This window comes from Bubalus kerabau, chromosome 9, assembly GCF_029407905.1.
Source record: "Bubalus kerabau isolate K-KA32 ecotype Philippines breed swamp buffalo chromosome 9, PCC_UOA_SB_1v2, whole genome shotgun sequence".
Taxonomy (NCBI): domain Eukaryota; kingdom Metazoa; phylum Chordata; class Mammalia; order Artiodactyla; family Bovidae; genus Bubalus; species Bubalus kerabau.
The window spans coordinates 85177191-85194777 of NC_073632.1; the positions used below are offsets into that span (position 1 = coordinate 85177191).

The 17587-nt window shown below is 42.4% G+C and overlaps 1 long non-coding RNA gene across 1 annotated transcript in view; it reads left to right on the plus strand.

The window, feature by feature from the left end:
* Positions 1-17587, plus strand: part of LOC129620082 (uncharacterized) — a 234692-nt gene that overhangs the window by 171442 nt on the left and 45663 nt on the right. Inside the window, exon 2 of the long non-coding RNA XR_008698364.1 lies at positions 2244-2362. This is a non-coding gene — a long non-coding RNA (uncharacterized LOC129620082). The remainder of the gene's footprint in view (positions 1-2243; positions 2363-17587) is intronic.

Consider the following 17587-nt stretch of genomic DNA (forward strand, 5'->3'; position numbering starts at 1 on the left):
CTACATTGTGGACTGAGATTATAGCAGCAGAGTGTGGGAATGAAAACCACTTTTCACATATATTAGAGAGAACAGGTTATTTAAAACCAGCTGCTGGGAAAGCCTTTTTTTTTTTTAAAAAAAAGAGTACTTAAAAAAATAATAAATCAAGTAACTGCTACTGGATTTATCTGGATATCGGCATTTCAAAAATTATGAAAATTTGATTCATGCCTACAAATGCAGGCAACCTTTTGCTGCTGCTCTGATGACGCTGCTGGTGTTCACTCTTGGGAAGTAAGGGTGTCTGACTTTCCCCAGACATTCCTGGCACTGCAGGGAAAGGTGGGCTGAGCTGTGAAAGGCCTCCCTGCCTCCCACTTGCTGGCTGTGTGACGTTTGGCAAGTCACATTCTCCTCTCTGGGCTTCTGTTGGTTTCTGAAATGAGGGAGTTGAATTTTATTTCCAAGTTCCCTTAGAGCCCTGAAATCAAATGAGTTATATCAGGAACGCTGGTTAGGAGCAAGGCTTTGGAACATGACCTCTTCAGCAGAGCTGGAAAGCAGGCTTCGAGTGAGACTGGATCCCCCAGAGTGGCAGACCCTGAACTCTTCCCACCCCCAAGAGAGAGGTGGGCAGTGGCTCACTCCCTTGTTGAGATGTCCGAAGGGCTGCACCCAACAACCAGCTCCCTACTCGCTTCCCCTTCTCCACCCACCCACCCAGCACAGCGCCTGTTGATAAAAGGTAGCAGTTCTAAGAAAATGGGTGGGAGCCTGCAGAGAGGAATGAATCAACAGGCTCCGAGGGAGAAAGAGGAAGACCTGTGGGGGTGTTGGACGTTCTTCTAATCAAGGGGCAAAGAGGGGGTGTTATCAGTGTACTGTTAGCTTGCCCTACCCGAGGGGGAGGAGGAGCAGATGGGGTGAACCAGGGGTGACTGAAGTGTTCTCCCTACAAAGATTCACAAAGAAACATGCTGTGGCCCTATTCAGAGGGCAACATTCCAGCTCCTGAAGATTTTCCTAAGCCCAGAGTGATCCCAAGTTCCTCGTGTTCACAAAACCTTGACAGAAGAGTTTGTAGCTGCTCGGTTTTCCTAGGAATGTTTGTTAAGGAAATGCCCAAGAGAAATTTGTTCCATCAGTCTTTCTTGAATGGTACACTAGGTGCCTTGCAACATTACCACATGATATATTCACTTATTAAAGAATATTCATTATTACATGCCAGGCACTGAGCTACCTGCTTGGGGGTACATCAATAAACCAACTGCCTAAGATCTCTGCTCTCAGGGAGCATACTGTCTAGCAGGGGAGACGGACAACACACAGGAAAGAGACATAAGTTAAATAGCATGTTAGAAGGTGATGGAGCCAAGGAACAAAAGGAAACTAAAAGAAAAGATGTCATTTATTTAATCTGCCTCCTGTGCTTTTCCTCCCCTTTGAGTATTGAGAATATCCTTCAATATTTTTCCTCACTGCAATTTTTTATTCTTCAGTATTTTTCACTACCAGCACGACTAGAGTATTGAGACTAATTGGCTCAGATGGTAAAGAATCTGCTTGCAGTGCGGAAGACCTGGGTTTGATCCCTGGGTTGGGAAGTTCCCCTGGAGGAGGGCATGGCAACCCACTCCAGTATTCTTGCCTGGAGAATCCCCATGGACAGAGGGAGTCTGGTGGGCTACAGTCCATGGGGTTGCAGAGTTGGACATGACTGAGCAACTTAGCACACATATGACTGGAGTATTATTTGAGACTAATTTCATAATATAGCAGAACAGTGCTATGAGTTTATGTTAATGCCTTGTACCTGTTCAGTGACACAGTTTCTAAAATTTCCTTTCAAGATTTCTGTGAGAGAGACGAGAGGATATTTTCATTCCCATATAAAGATAAGGAAACTGAGGTTAAAAGACTTTACAGAGCTTGGCATCTTGACGTTTTCCCAGACTTTTGTTGGAAATATTTTTGTCATTTTCTCTGTAGGAAAAAGTGTTAGAAATGTCAAACAATGGACTTCAAGCACATATTTAGAACAAACTTGGTTATTCATTGGGTATATGGTGATTACTTTAGGTAGATAAATACATGCTCATTTGACGGTCACCACCGTGCTTCCTGATACCAGGGCTATCCCAGAGGTCACAAGATTTCCTTAGAGAGCTGGTGAGAGGTGGTGACTTTTTCTTTTTTTTTTTTTTTCCCCCACAGCCTAAAATTGGTGATGTGCAAAATCTTTTTTTCTTCTTCCCTAGGCTCTAGTGATACCAGCGAATATTAGCAAACCCTGATCCAGTCTCTTGTTGCCTGTCTTCTGAGATTTAACATCAGCTGCATCTTCTGGAAATGGGTCACATCACTGGATGTCATCCAGGTAAGACTTCTTCACAGCACAAGAGGGATACATGCACAGACACAGACACACACACACACACAGACACACACACACACACATTCCGTTTGCTGTAGTGCCCAGGGAATTTGCCTGTGTACATGTTCATTCAAAGGATATAACTTGACAGGCTATAAAAGTGAACATTTTATTTGTGAATTCTTTTGCTCTGCTCCCCTCTCCCCACTTATCAACTCCCTCATTCCTTCCCAGGCCATTTTTATTCCTTCCATAGGAATTTATTGCAAAGCTTTCATTTCCAGATTGAAAGCTCTTTAGGTGCCTATTCATGAATTGCTACATGCTCAGTGCCCATGGTCTAATTTCAGTACTAGTACAACCAGAACATATTAAAAATATTAAAGAAGGTACACTTACTTTTGCTGCTTTCCCAAAAATACGGTTATGTGATGTGTTCTAACGCCAACTGTAAATGACGTTTGTTTTATACCATGTCCTCAATAATCTGGAAAGCTACTCTTACCAGCAACGTGAAAAACTGGGGCATTTCTACCTTCATGTCGTCACCACCCTCTTTTTCTTTTTTAGAATGTGCATCTAATATGTTTAATTCAAGGCAACAGGTTAAAATTAGGGATTATGGTTCCTTGGAGGGATTTCATATAAAGGGAGTCTTGGGTTTGGAACCTGACATGATATTTTATTAGTTGTTTGGCTTTGAACTATTTGGTTTACGTTTCTTTAAATTCATTTTTTTTTTCCTGTAAAATGAAGGAAAACTTCCTCTTACAATTTATTTATTTATTTTTAAAGGGATTAAAAGAGGTGGGACAACAAAGAAAGTGCCTGGCATTTAGATAGAACATACTCAGGAAAATGTTAGTTTCCATCTTTCTACCTTCTTCCCCCTTAGTTCGATAATAAAGCTTTCCTGGGAATGATGTTTTTATGTGACAGTTTTATTTGTCTGTTAGGACTTCATACAATATGAATGGGTTTGCGGTGCATCTTACAGGTGTGGGCTCCCCACGTGCGGTGTGGTGGGAAATGTATTCTCTTTACCTCTGTGTTGATTACAAGACACACTCATTTAAACTGATGGCTGAAAGTGACAGAACCTTCCTTGAGGCTGATCTCTTTCAGTCTTGAGGTGTGACTGCCCTTTAAAACCCACTGGTTTGGGAATTATGTGATCAGCTCCACTCACCTAACTTGCAAGTGTGCTGGGTAAACAGTGCATTCTCTTCTGGCTTCATCTCTCATAAAGCTCTTCTTCAGTATGGACTGCTGTGCCAGAAATTTCTTAGCCATCACCACCACAGAGTGAGTTTCTGGTCAATGACCCAGGTGATAGTCAAGTGGTTCTCTCTTAATCTGGTGACTGGTAAGAGCACTTCCTTACCAAGGAGACAGAGCCACAGTTTGGAAAACTAGGGGAAATTTGGGACAGAAATTTGGATCCACCAAGACACAGAGATGCCATGTCTTTGCTCTGAATCAGGTGCAAAGGACAGTACTTGGTATTGCTGGACAAGAGCTTCTCCAGGTGACAAGTACAAATTACTCTTCTCATTCTTGTAATCTGAGTGGTCAGCATCTGCTCCAGAACAAGGGCTCCAGCATTAGAGAACTATTCTAAAACCACATCTGATACTCCACACATTGCCTCCTTAATGAAATTTAGAATGGCTCCATGAAAGAAAAACAGAGGTGAGGAGAGCTTACAAATAATTAGGAAAAGTAAGATGGGAGTTGGATTCAACATGCTGTACTATCAAAAACAATAATAAGAAACAGCTCCATTAATTTGGTGTGAAGAACTAGATGAATATACTCTTAGGACTGAAATCACAAGCAAAGTGGAAATTGCCCAAAGAAGTAAATAATTCCTTGATAAAGCCTTTTATAAATAATCATGATCTGTCTCTGCTGGATATTTCATGTTTAAATTGTCACCAAAATAGTTTCCATTTGAGCAACAAGGTCTGGGATTGTGTTTTTATGATATAGAAGAAAAAGCTAAGTACTTAATAACATCCCTATAGAATTATTCTTTAAATTCCATTTGCATCAAAAATACATGGAGGAAACCCAGTAAACCAAACAAAAACCAAACAGAAACCAAATAAAAAATAATTGTGAGGACTCATGCACTTGCAGTGGGAATAATGACCCTTGCACATTGAAGGTTAGCTTTCCAAGGCTCATGAACAAGTGAAAGAAAATCCCTAAGACAAAAGCCGATCTGGTCTGATAGGGCCCTATGAAGCCATAGACAGTTTATGTTTTTTTCGCCTTCATCACATCACCTTTTTTCATCACATCAAAGGTCTTACTCTACTTCACATACACTGAGCTGGGCACAGCAAAGAACATGAACTTGTTTGGATTGGAGGTGAGAGAACTCCATAAGGTTATCCCAGTGCCCTTGGGCACAGAGGTATCACCCTTGGCCTCTAAGTCTAATGGAATGTGTCCAGCAGGGCTGGATGGATCCCCTACAGTGGAGAATCACTGCTGTGGAGAGTCAATATATGCTCAGGTATAAGTCCTTCCTGGATACAAATTGTTGATTTGCATGTGTGATTGCATGTTTCAAGTGGCAAAAAATAGAAGAAAAAAGTACATATGCAAAGGTACCCATTTCAGCTCTCTCTCTGACTCCAATTCATTCTTTAAAAAGGAAAAATTATTTATCTGGCTGTGCCAGGTCTCAGTTGTGGCACTCAGGATCTTTAATTGTGGCATGCGAATTCTTGGTTGTACCATGTGGGATCTAGTTCCCTGACTAGGGATTGAACCTAGGTCTCCAGCATTGGGAGCGAGGAGTCTTAGTGACTGGACAACCAGGGAAGCTCTCTCTAGTTCATTCTTGACACCTGTTCTATAGCTTTTCCTTTGAAAAGCACATCTGCCATGTTCAAAAAGCCCAGGGAGTCAAAGCGAATCTTCCTGCATGTTCAAGTCTTCTCAGTCCCCCACCCCACTTGGCTCAGCTACTGCCATGGCCAAGCTGAGCCCAGCTCCTTGCTACACCCTGTTCTTCCCTCTCTGAGCTGCCTCTTTTTGGATTGGGCCTGTAGAGCCCATCTCTTCTCAAAAACCTGCAGTCTTTCCAAGACCCATATGGGATGACCCTTCTTCTGGGAGGAAATTCATGGCAGCCCTAGAGATTAGAGCTATCTGCTCCTGCTGCTCTTTGCTTGGATTCAGCTTTGGGCACTTCTGTACTAAGGCTTGTATTTTCATTACCTGCAGCCTCCCCCACAAAGTACAGACTCCTCAAGGGCCAGGGCTTGTCTTATTCATCTTTGTTAGAGAATGCCGCAGGCACCAGGGGAGTTTTTCAGCACAGGCGCAGCAAGGTAAATCCTGGCTGATACACCTTTTCCTCTCTGTTTAGATTTTGGTGATTCACAGTGTGAAAATTGGACTTAGTCTTTTAATGCTCAAACTCTTGACCACTCTTGAGTTTTTGCTGAAGTATCTTACTGTGTCCTGGTCTTAGCTTCCGAAAAGTGTTTATTCTTCTGCCCCATAAGAATTTAGATCCTGGAAGCTTGGGCAGTATTGTGTCTTTCATTTCAAATCCTGTCTATCAGATTCTATTTTCCACATTGGCTTTTCCCTGACAGCCAAAACTAACCCTCAGTGTGTTCAGATCCAGTATTGAGCTGGTAAGAAGGACCCCCTTTGTGCAGAAGGCTCTGGATCAGTATCTGCCAGAGGATTCCAGATTTGTCACTGCTCAGGTCTGGCCTTTGGTTGGTGCCTAGAGAGGGTGGTTGGCCCTGCCAGCCACAGACCCTGCTGGAGAACTTGCCAGGGGAAGTGTTTGCTCTTCTTAGGATTTTTACGAATGGATTTTTGTGTAGTTCAGAGTGGATCAGTAATTTTCCATAGTCAGGGTGTCTCTGCCTGGTGGGTAGTTTCCCTTCGGTTGGTAGAATGCCTTCCGATAAGATTCAGGCATAAATAAATTGTTTACTCATTACGAACCTTCAGGTACCAGCCATAGAAGAGGAGGGGGTGCCCAGGGTGACACAGAGACCTTGAGAGAGCTGAAGAATCCAGAGAGATAGAATGAAAGCAGGGTTCCAACCAATAAGATACTTAAGCAACACCCAGGGACTTTGGGTTACCACACATAGTAATGTTCTAATTCATAATATGAAGGAATGTGGGCTCATTGAAAACCTGTCAATCTACTGAGGTTAGGCTGATCTTGTTGGTGTATTTCCTAGCAAAGCAGTACATCTTAAGGATAACAAATATACACACGTACATAATTACAGCTCATGCTTTTTGAGCTCTTTCCAGGTGAGGTACTTTGTGCTTCACATTAGATATGCCATTCAGTCTTCGCAACAACCCTTAGGTTGTGAGTGTAATTACCTCCACTATATAAATAGCCAAAATGAGGTCTAAGGAGGTTACATATGTTACTTGCATATCAAAATTTTAGCTGATGGTTTTTCCAAGTTGTTCTTTTTTCTTTGTTTTCTCAAAGACTGGAAGAAATGAAGCAGATCGACAGGTTTTATTTCCCCTGTTGACCAAGAACAAGGATGTTTAAGAGGTTTGCTGGAGAAAAACATATCAGTTTGGGAGGATGGTGTGGGAGGGTGAGCAACAAATATTTTCTCTAAGAAGGAGCTGATATTTTAGGATACAAAAGATACAAATTAGGTTGACAGTAATTTTCCCAATGTCCATATCTATATTAACTCTTTTCTCTTGATCGTTAGCTGACTGGTTCAGAAATACTTGACCCAAGTTCTCTTTTATAAGTGCTGAATAAACTCATAGCATGTAAGGGTTGGTTTTATTTTTTATAATTAATATTTTTTTAATGTTTATTTTATTGCATATTTGCCTGTGCAGGGTCTTAGTTGCAGCATGCAAGATTTTTAGTTGTGGCATTCGAACTCTTAGTCGTGGCATGTGAGATCTAGTTCCCTGACTAGGGATAAACCTTGGGTTCCTTGCATGAAGAGCATGGAGTCTTAGCCACTGGACCACCAGGGAAGTCCCGAGGGTTGGTTTTAAACCACTTGCTCCGGAGACTTTAATAGGTAGATACCTGTCTCTCTGCCTATGTGGATGGCTTGTACTTCCGATGTTTACAAATCCTTAACTGGGCTGGGAATATACTAACAGGTATCCATGTGTCATCTGGGCAAGGCACATACAGCTCTGCTATTTTGATCTTTCTTCTGCCTTGAATTCAAAATCTGCAGGAAGAGGCAGAAATGCATTCCATCTTTGTGGGTTGTGGGGTGGAGCCAGAGGCTGTAGTCTTCTGAACTTGTTACTATGGCACTGTCTTGGCAGCCACGAGCTCCCCCTTTGTTATCTGCTATTATCCAGGCCTGAGGTTGAAAGGGGTGGGTAGTGAGACTGAAAGCAATAGATGGCTCTGGCCAAAGGTTGCAGGGTGAGGCTGTACTCTTCTCCTTGTTGGGTATGAAAGGAGGAAGAGGAAGGACAGTATACCGCAGGAGAGAGTGTGTCCAGGAGTGTAGTGGGGGCAGGGACAAGCTCTAAGGATAGAAAAGCTCATCTCTGCCTATGGAAAATTCATTGAGCACCTGAGAATAAAGAAGAGATGATTAGTTAGAAACACCTTGTAAAAATATCTGCTCGAAGAAAGTAGGTCTCTGAAATGTAAATGCCCTGAAAATCTGCAGGTCTGGAAGATAAACTTCCTGAGTTTATCACCTTAAAAATGCACACTGGTGCTAGGAATAAATTTAGGGAAAAGTTTGCAAAAGCTAGAAAAAAAAAGAGTAGAAATGACCTCTTGGTAAATGATATGATGATTTCACAAGAGAATATAAGACAAGTGGAAGGAAGCACCAATAGTACAGAACACCTGTGATCACGTAATCAAGAGCAATAAATAATATAGATTTTGAAATGATAAATTATGACAAGTCAAATTGGTGGATTTAAGTAGACTTACAAGATTAGGCATTGAGTCCAGCCAAGCAGATGTTAAATGTTTAGAGTTCAGGAAAGCACTTAGGGTGAGCTCTCAAAACATTTTACTTGCAAAATTAGTTCAGATTGATTTGGATATGAACATGCTGGAAATCAGACAGCAAACACAGGCTCTGGAGAGATACAAGGCACAGAAAGGGAGGTAGGAAGAGGAGGAAGTGGTTTCTTATGTATTTTTTTTCTATAGGAAATAAAGTTTTTATGTACGAAAGCTATAAATATATTCTGTTTTGAATACCACTTACCTATATATGCTGATGGTTATATTCCCAGCCAAACTCTCTGTTGAACTCTGGATCTACTGTCTAGTTTTCTACAGAAGCTTTATGCTTGGCTGTTTCACCATAACTTTACTCAGGTGTCCCAAACCCAACCCACTAGTGCCTGCTCCCACCCAAGTCAGGAGCAATGCAGCTGCAGCCCCTGTTCCTCAGTCTCCACCCACATCCCATACTCCACATGGCCTACAGTCATGGTTTGAGCTCTTCGAATGATAACTTTTAAAAATGTCTAACGTATGCCCCCAAATGTCTAGAGTATGTCTTTGGTCCCATGGTCACTGCCATAAGTCAGAAGACTACCATCACTCTTAAATTATTGCAGTAGGCTCCTAACTTATCTGCACGCTTCCCATCTTAGCTTTTGGTTCTCCTATAGCCATTACAATAATTTTCTAAAATAAAAGGCTAGCTGTATAGCTTATGGCCTGTAGGTGAACCGAGAGGATGGTATGTGAAGTTGACACCAGGACCCTGCTTACTGGCCAGCCTCATCTCTTGCCATTCCTACCAGGTCTTCTCCTTGAATTCTGTGCTTCAGTCATACTGCATGTCTTCCCCAGATGGGCAGTACCCTCCCTCATCTGCCTGCCCAGCTCTTGTCCTTGCTTGGTTAACTCCTCTTCCACCTGTGCCTTTGAATTGCAAGCATCCATCTGCAAGTTTTTCCTGACCCCCTTCCTCATTCACTTCCTATCACTTGGGTCTAAGTTCTCTTACACTCCCCTGGTGGTGCTAAGTCATGTCTGACTCTTGTGACCGCATGGACAGCAGCCCACCAGGCTCCTCTGTCCATGGGATTTTCCAGGCAAGAATACTGGAGTGGGTTTTCATTTCCTTCTACCAGAATGTAAAAGCTCTTTGAGAAACAAGACAATTGTTCAATATCATTTTACTCTCAGGGTTTGGAACATAGCAGACATTGTTAATGTTTGTTAGATAAATGACGAGTGCATAATGCATTGCAATTTCTCAGAAGAAGAAACAGAGGTGAACTCACAAATTTAAGAGTGACACAGTACATCTTCTAGTCCAGGATTATTTCTGATAAATCATCCATCTGCAGCTAGATACACCCTATAGATATAGGCAAATTGGGATTGAACTTTTATGGTGTGAGATATTGTTTTACAGGCTTTTCTGTTTTTTTGGTTTGCTTCAGAGTGGTAGCTCTCAGTGGCAGCAAGAGGATGAAGAGGATTGTGTCTCACAATCCAGGAATAATCAAGGGAGAAGTGGACTGGAAATTGGGGCACCACCGCTAGCTCACCAAGTGCTTTTCTTTCAGCATTTAGCCCTTCTCAGGCTCAACCTCCCTCTCCTTAGATAGGCAGGTAGAATAGGTGATGTTTAACATTCTAACTCTGTAACTCTATTATACTGTCTGTGTCACGGTGCCCTTTAAGCTACTTCCTCCTTAAAAAGCTCAGTGAGCAACCAGTGAGATATACTGGGAAGTAGTGCATGTCCTGAAGCTTGGCACAAAAATCTCTTGGCACAGTTCTCCTGGATGGCATGCAACTGAGGAGCATGCCTGGCTGGTCTTAGATCCAGAGGCTTCCTCCAGCTCCTGCCTTTCATTGGTAGTGAGGACTCCTGTTGCCATTAATCCCTATCTGGACACACAGCCACTTAAAGGTGTGAAGGACCCAATGGTAGGAGGACTTAGTTCAAAGTGTGGGAAGTTCAAAGTGTCTCCCAGAACCAGCCTATCCCAAGGGTCTGGACTAGATACCTTTCTCCAGAAAATTGTCCAACCGCATCTTTTAGGAGAGCCTGCCTGGGTGGGGACATATTTGTTCCCATAAAGGCACCCATTACCCTCTTTGCCACCAACTGCAACTGTTTGGGTTGGGTGGCATCTGTCACAAGTACAATCAAACTGTAGGCTAATTAAAAACCTGCAGTGACCTCGTGTAAAAAACGTTAGCTGCCATCAGGCTCTTGAACTGGGAAGTACTGCAAGAATGGGGCACCTAACCCCATTCAATCCAGAGGTGGAAACTAACTGAAAACACACAAGGGAGAATCTGTGAGGTGAGGTTAGAACCACGAGGGATCAAGGCAGCCTGAAGTGATGAGGAGGCAGAAAATGGAGTTTGCAAAAATTAAGAGGTTATACTTGCACATGGGCTTCCCTGGTGGCTCAAACGGTAAACAATCTGCCTATAATGCAGGAGACTCGGGTTTGATCCCTGAGTGGGGAAGAACCCCTGGAGGAGGGAATGACTAAACACTCTAGTATTCTTGCCTGGAGAACTCCATGGACAGAGGAGCCTGGCGGGCTACAGTCCATGGGGTTGCAAAGAGTTGGACTCAACTGAGTGACTAACTTTCACTTACATGGAAAAGTCCATGAGGAATGTCATAGATGATCTGGAGTAAAGAGTAAGCAAGTCAGAAAAAGAGAACAGAGTGGGCAAGGAGAGAAAGACCATGGGTGTCAAGCTGCTGTGGTCTGGAAGGCTGCCTCAGACCTGCACAACCTTCTGGTTCAATTTCATGCTCAGAAAGGTCTAGCCTAGACACAGTTCCTATTCTTATTTCTGAGAGGTTCTTTCTTCATTGTGTATCCTTACAACAACCCCTTACTCATTTCTTTTGAGTAACTGGAAGAGTCTAACACAGCCATCCTTACGGTAGGGCTCCTGAACTCCTCTGGCGTTGGTAGGTCATCCTGGCATTCAAGGATCCACGTCCCTCTTTATTCATATTTATGTAACATTTTCCTCTGCACTGCACAGCTCCTTAGTTAGACAACATCAAGTTCCTGTACATTGATCCTTAGGGAGATTTTTATATTGGAGTTCCATAATTTTGGGCTTATGAACCCCAAGGAAACTCTAGATGGTTTTCAAGGAAGTTGACAGAACCTCTGAAATTCTAAGTGGTAAAAGTGTGTGTATGTGGAGGGGTTTTTCTGAGGAGAGTTTCCATAACTTTAACCAGATTCTCAGAGTGACCCATAACCCCCTAAAAGTTAAGGGTCACTGGTTTATCACTAGCATAGCTGGGTTGCAAAGAGCTCAGATTCTAGAATCAGAATTGTAGTTAAAATTTCATCTGTATCACTTACCATTGGATGGGCGTAAATATTTGCTTTACCTCTACATCTTATATTTTACATTCATGAAACAGGTCTAATGCCGGCAGTACTGACTCATTGGAGTGGTATGAGGATTAAAGGAGATAATAGACATAACGTGTGTAGCACAGTTCCTGGCATATAGCAAATTTTTTAATGTTGATATGTATTACATTTGGATGGCTTTGATATGAGCAAGGTGGGTGTCGAAACTGGTCAAGGCGATTAGAATGGCCATAGAGTTTCCAGATTCGTTGAGACAAGTTTTAAACAGTAGGTATGCAGTCCAGCAGTTTGCACCAGTGTCCCTGGTTGCTGGCTTCCCTTGCTTCTGCTTCTGTGGCTTCCATGGATGTACAAGTTTACTTGGACTTCTTCATCTTTCTTCTTCACTTCTTCCTCCACTTTGCTCTCATGGCTCGAGGTTTCTCAAAAGATGGCACTAAGGCCAAGACCAATTAACTTTTATAGGGCAGCATGTGATCCATAGCAGGTCAAGCTTCTGACTAGCTGTTTTTGAATAAAAGCAGATAGTCAAATAAACCCCATTGAGGCTAATAGGATGATGTTATTATAACACTGTATCCAAATAAGATAGAAATGAGGCCATTTTCTTGACTTGGACGAAGTATCCAGCAGTGGAGTCAGACTTCCCGGGTGCCTGCCTGGACTCTTAGGTGTGGGGAAAAGGACTGTGAAGCAATGGTGAGCATGCAATCAGCTCTGGTGATCCAGCCGGTTCTAACAGGATCTCCTGTTGGGGCTTCTGTGGTGGAGAAAATAAATCCTCAAAATTCCTCATGGGAGGCCCTTGAGTTTTCATTTGACAGGTGGCTAATCAAGTGTATGTGAATAATCATTATACAGGAAACAACCCCAACAAAACAAAACCCAACCCAACTCACTAATGTAAAAAATGTCACTGTGTTTCCAAAATAATGAAGTCCAGCCTACCTTTTGAAAGGGGAAGAGACACAGCAGTGGCCTTTACCAATGCAGCCCAGTGTGCTTATTCTACCAGGTGGGAGAGACAACAGGGGAGTATTTTCTGGCCCTCACCCAGTCACTCAACCATGCAGAGGTCTATGACCTGCAGTTGTTGTAGCTCTCGGAGATATTTGGCTGGACTCCATGTCTCTGTAGAAGGACAAAAGTCCTGCTATTGCAGTGGCCATGGCAATGATGGTGACAGTGAGGAGATGATGCTGGTAGTTGAGTGTTCTAAATTTGTGGTGGATATCTGCACATAATTTCCAGTCTAAAGATCTCAGGTGCGCTCTGGTGGTGGGGCTTCTGCAGGGGCTGTCTTACCTCTGAGAGAGGGTTCTTGGTGTCAGTTGCCCACACCTGCCCTTGGCCAAGCCCAGGCTCAGGGCCAATGCCAGCATTTTGCTTAGGTGCGAGGCTGTTGCCTAGCAGCTTCTCTGTTCAAACATGTTGAGAACTAATTTGACCTTTGTCCCTATCCTCCCTTAAGACACCCATGTAGGATGCTGTATCAGCACAGTGTCTAGCCTGTGAGAGGAGCTAGTTAGGTACTCTGTAAATGTTTGGCTGCTGCTTCTTATAATGAATACTCAAATGGCTTCTTTATGCAAAGAGCAACCTGCTCCTTCTCCCCTTGATTTTCTGTGGGTTTGTTGTTGTTGTTCTGGCAAGGGGTGGGTAGGGAGCAGGGAGGATTAACACATTTGGAAAATTCCTTAGTACATTACTTGTGGTTGCTCCTTATGCAATAGAAGACATGACCATTAGCACAATTTCAAATATCTCCCAGTTTGAATCCTTGATCTCTGTCCCTTTTCTACAAGGATCTCTCTTTGTGTTGACTTCTCTAGCCCCCTACATTTGGGCATAAGTGTGAGTCCTTTAAGAAAATCTTTTGGAAATTCTGGGGTCTCGAAATTGGGTGCCAAGCCTAGGATTAAACTGAATTTAGAATTATTATATCAGTTGTTTCTACAGACTCTTTCTAGGGTGGGAAATGGAGAGGTCTATTGTGTGGCTTCCTTCAGTCCCCTAAACTGGAGCAGTGTTTCCCATAGTCTCATTCCCTGTATGGGTCCAGGTTAATACTGAGCGTGAGATACATTTAAACAAGATTTGGAAGGTGACAGTGAAGCAGCAGCTGTTGTTTATCAATAGAAATTGGGTGTGGAACTCCAGGGGCAATGGTGGGTTGTGACTTTTGATGCTGATCTGCTAACCACACTGTGGACCACCCAAGGTCACTGCTTCTGTGGCAACCTCTGCCTCTTTGAATCCTGGTGGTGGTTTAGTCGCTAAATCACATCTGACTCTTGTAACCCCATGGACTGTATAGCCTGCTAGGCTCCTCTGACTATGTGATTTTCCAGGCAAGAATACTGGAGTGGGTTGCCATGCCCTCCTCCAGGGGATCTTCCCAACCCGGGAATCAAACCCAGGTCTCCTGCATTGCAGGCAGATTCTTTACCGGCTGAGATATGAGGGAAGCACATGAAGCTAACAGTGGTGGTGGTGGTTTAGTCCCTAAGTCATGTCAACTCTTGCGACCCCATGGACTGAGTCCTGAGCCAGAGGTATATGCAGTCCCATAGTAAATTGTGTTGACGTTACCACGCAGATCACCTCATCATTGAGAAGGGGCTGATGAAAGACAGCTGTGAGTTCCAGTTTGTCCTCACGGGTCTTAGGTTCTTGTTTGTCCTTGCTCGCTTCTCCTTCCTGTCCAGATCATCTTCCAGACTGCTGGTGCAGATCCACAGCAACTTCACACCCAATGCCAATCACAGACACAACTCCCACAGACTTCCTTTTCCACCAATCCCATTCTTGTGTCAAGTTTAGTCCTGACAATAATCCCTATTCAACACCACCTCTGCTTCTCTAATTGAACCCTGATTGGTAACACTGTTCTTATCGTGAATGAATACCAACTTTTTTTAAAAAAAGCAGTGGCCCTGGAGTTCAAATATTCTTTGTACTGTCTTGGGGAACACCAGCTTTAGAGGGGGAAGGCATGAGAGTCTTTTCTGTAATTCACCTGGTATGTTGGCTGAACTTGTTTTCTGTAACTCAAGCATTATACTGTCCATAGGAGGGGAGTTGCTAAGGTTTACAGGGAAAACAGACAGTTGTTTACTATCATATATAGGTCAAGCATATATGCCTAAATATAAGCATACATTTCTTAGGTATATATGCTTGAAAGTGAAAGTGCTCGTTTCTCAGTCATGTCCAACTCTGTGCAACCCCATGGACTGTAGCCCGCCAGGCTCCTCTGTCCATGGGCTTCTCCAGGCAAGAATACTGGAGTGGATTGCCATTCACTTCTCCAGGGGATCTTCCCAGCCCAGGGATTGAACCTGGGTCTCCTGCATTGTAGGCAGATTCTTTACCATCTGAGCTACCAAGGAAGCCCCTAGACACCTAAGGCACAGATATTAAAGGACTTAAACACCTCAGGACATGAGAGAAGTGAAGAAAGATGAAGGTGTGGTGGAGCAAACTAAGGTGAATGCAAGTTACTTGCACAATAAACAGTTGTTTAATGAATGTATAAGGAGTGTTTTGGCATTTTTAATTTAAAAATAAACAAACAAAAAATATAAAATTATTTTTTAATCTACTTTTACAGTACCTCAAAACAACTATTTTCATCTTCAGGTGTTACTTTACATATGTATATACACTTGTTATATAGTTGGAATCACAGTGTACCAGTTGTTTATTGTATTGTCTTTGTTTTTCCCCAGTTATTTTTCATATATATATATATATTTTTTTTTTCATTGACCTGGATCTCAAGGGAGACTATGAATACTTTTAAGGAGATTTTAAAACCTTGGTTCAAAAATGTGTTACGTTTTCTCCTTCATCTCCTGCTTAGAATGTTTGGTTCTGAGAAGTCTATGAGCTGTTTTGGAAATCAGTCTGACAGATGATTGCTAAAGCAGTGTGTAGCCAAGGTGAGTCCTAAATAGTAAGAGCTGTTGCTAAGGAAACCGCGACAGAGAGGTTTAGGGTACAAACTTTGCTATCATATTTAAATTTCTTGCCATGGTCCTTGCTTACTGGACTTGAAGATTTAAACAGCTCCAGTCAAGACAGAAGTGGCGTAAGGGTGTTACTGGATTTGAAGATTTAAACAGCTCCAGTCAAGACAGAAGTGGCGTAAGGGTGATGGGCATGGTCTAGCAGAGGGCACAGTCAGAAGGGACTGCGGGGCTGCTGGAGAGCAGAAGAGGGAAGGGTTCATGCCTGCTGACCCGAGAGAAAACTTTCTGGACTCAGGGATCTGTGAATTTGAGTGAGAATTAGCTTAATACTGGGAAAGACCATTCCTATGCTTCTGCTAGCGTCCCTGTCTCCTGGGGCCAATTGTTCTATAAGCTGGGTACAACCTATATGTGTATGTATATTTAAGCACAAACACACAATTAAAATGAAAACTTACCTTGAACTCAGTATATTCAGTTGATAAAAACTAAGCTGCTTTACTTGAGTTTCAGATTAGGTGACTGAGAATTTCTCTTGCTTGGCCTTCATCTCAGCTTTACCTCCATCTTTACTTCTTTTTGTTGCAATCCCTGAGGCCCATGGGGTTATGAGAAAAATAGCTTGAAAACTGCTGGTTTGGTACCACTTTAGTTCATACTTGGTCTTTGAGGAAATTTGAACTTTTCATGTTTGAGTCAGATATTTTGCATCTTTTTAAGAACTTTCATTAATCTCTTTGTGATAATAGTGATCAATATTAGCAAAATCTATAATTGCAAAATCATGGCACCAACAAGATGTCAGGCTGTGTTCTAAGCACTTTATATATATATATATATATGTATATATATATATATATCTCATCAACTCATTTAATCTTTGTAGCCCTATGAGGAGAGTACAACCATAATTCATTGATTCTAAAACATATTTTCTCTCACATTTTAGCATCTGCGAAATTTTAATGTGTCTTACTTTTGGTAGCATGTCATAGTTTAATTGGTAGCATTTTAAAATTTCTTAATGGAACATAAAATACTGGTATGTTTTACGATACAGGCTAGCCTCGATTCCTGAAATACAATATAACTATCCTCAATTTACAAAAGAAGAACTTTGGGCACAGAGAGGTCAGGTAACTTGCCCAAAATGACAAATCTTGGCATTCAAGCTTCAGTTTGTGCTCTCCGCTACTTTGTACACTTCCTGACCTTCAGTATGGGTTTCCCCTGTCCCTGCTTTCACTGCCACCAAAGAGTGCACCCTTAGCCCGGGGACCTCTCCTGCTTCTGAGAGTGGATTTCATCCACTGAGTGGAGGTCCTCTTCCAGGAGCACCCCCTGTCAAGGCAGACACAGCTTCCAGAGTTTACCAATCCAGCCTTTCTTATTCAGCCATTAACATTCTGCTGGGATTTACTTATTTTATTGCTTATCCAAATGAGAGGCAATTCCAAAACAGCCTTTGGGGAGATGAGACACAGAACAAGTTGTGATAAGAGAAAAGACTGGAAGGATAAATGATATTTCGGAACTGGCTCCGACTGGCTTATAAGAGCTCTTGCCTGCTGGCTGGTGGAAGTATTTACATCACAGAAATCAGCAAACATGCTGTGTGAATCAGGGCGTCTTGTTTGTTTGTTTGTCCTTTTCAGAGAGCCAGTTTATGATCCCATCATTGGATAGATGCTAAAAAATTGGATTCTAGGAAAAAACCCCTCATTGGTCAAAACACAACAGTAGGAGGAGAACAGGAGGATGAGTATGAGAGGATATTCTGAAGTTTTCACAATAGTCTCAATGCCAAAGAATTTTAATATTATTAGAATTGCATCATGTGTGTATATTTTAATTTAATTTATATTATGATCTTAAAATTTATAGGGAAGGAGGTCAGTGA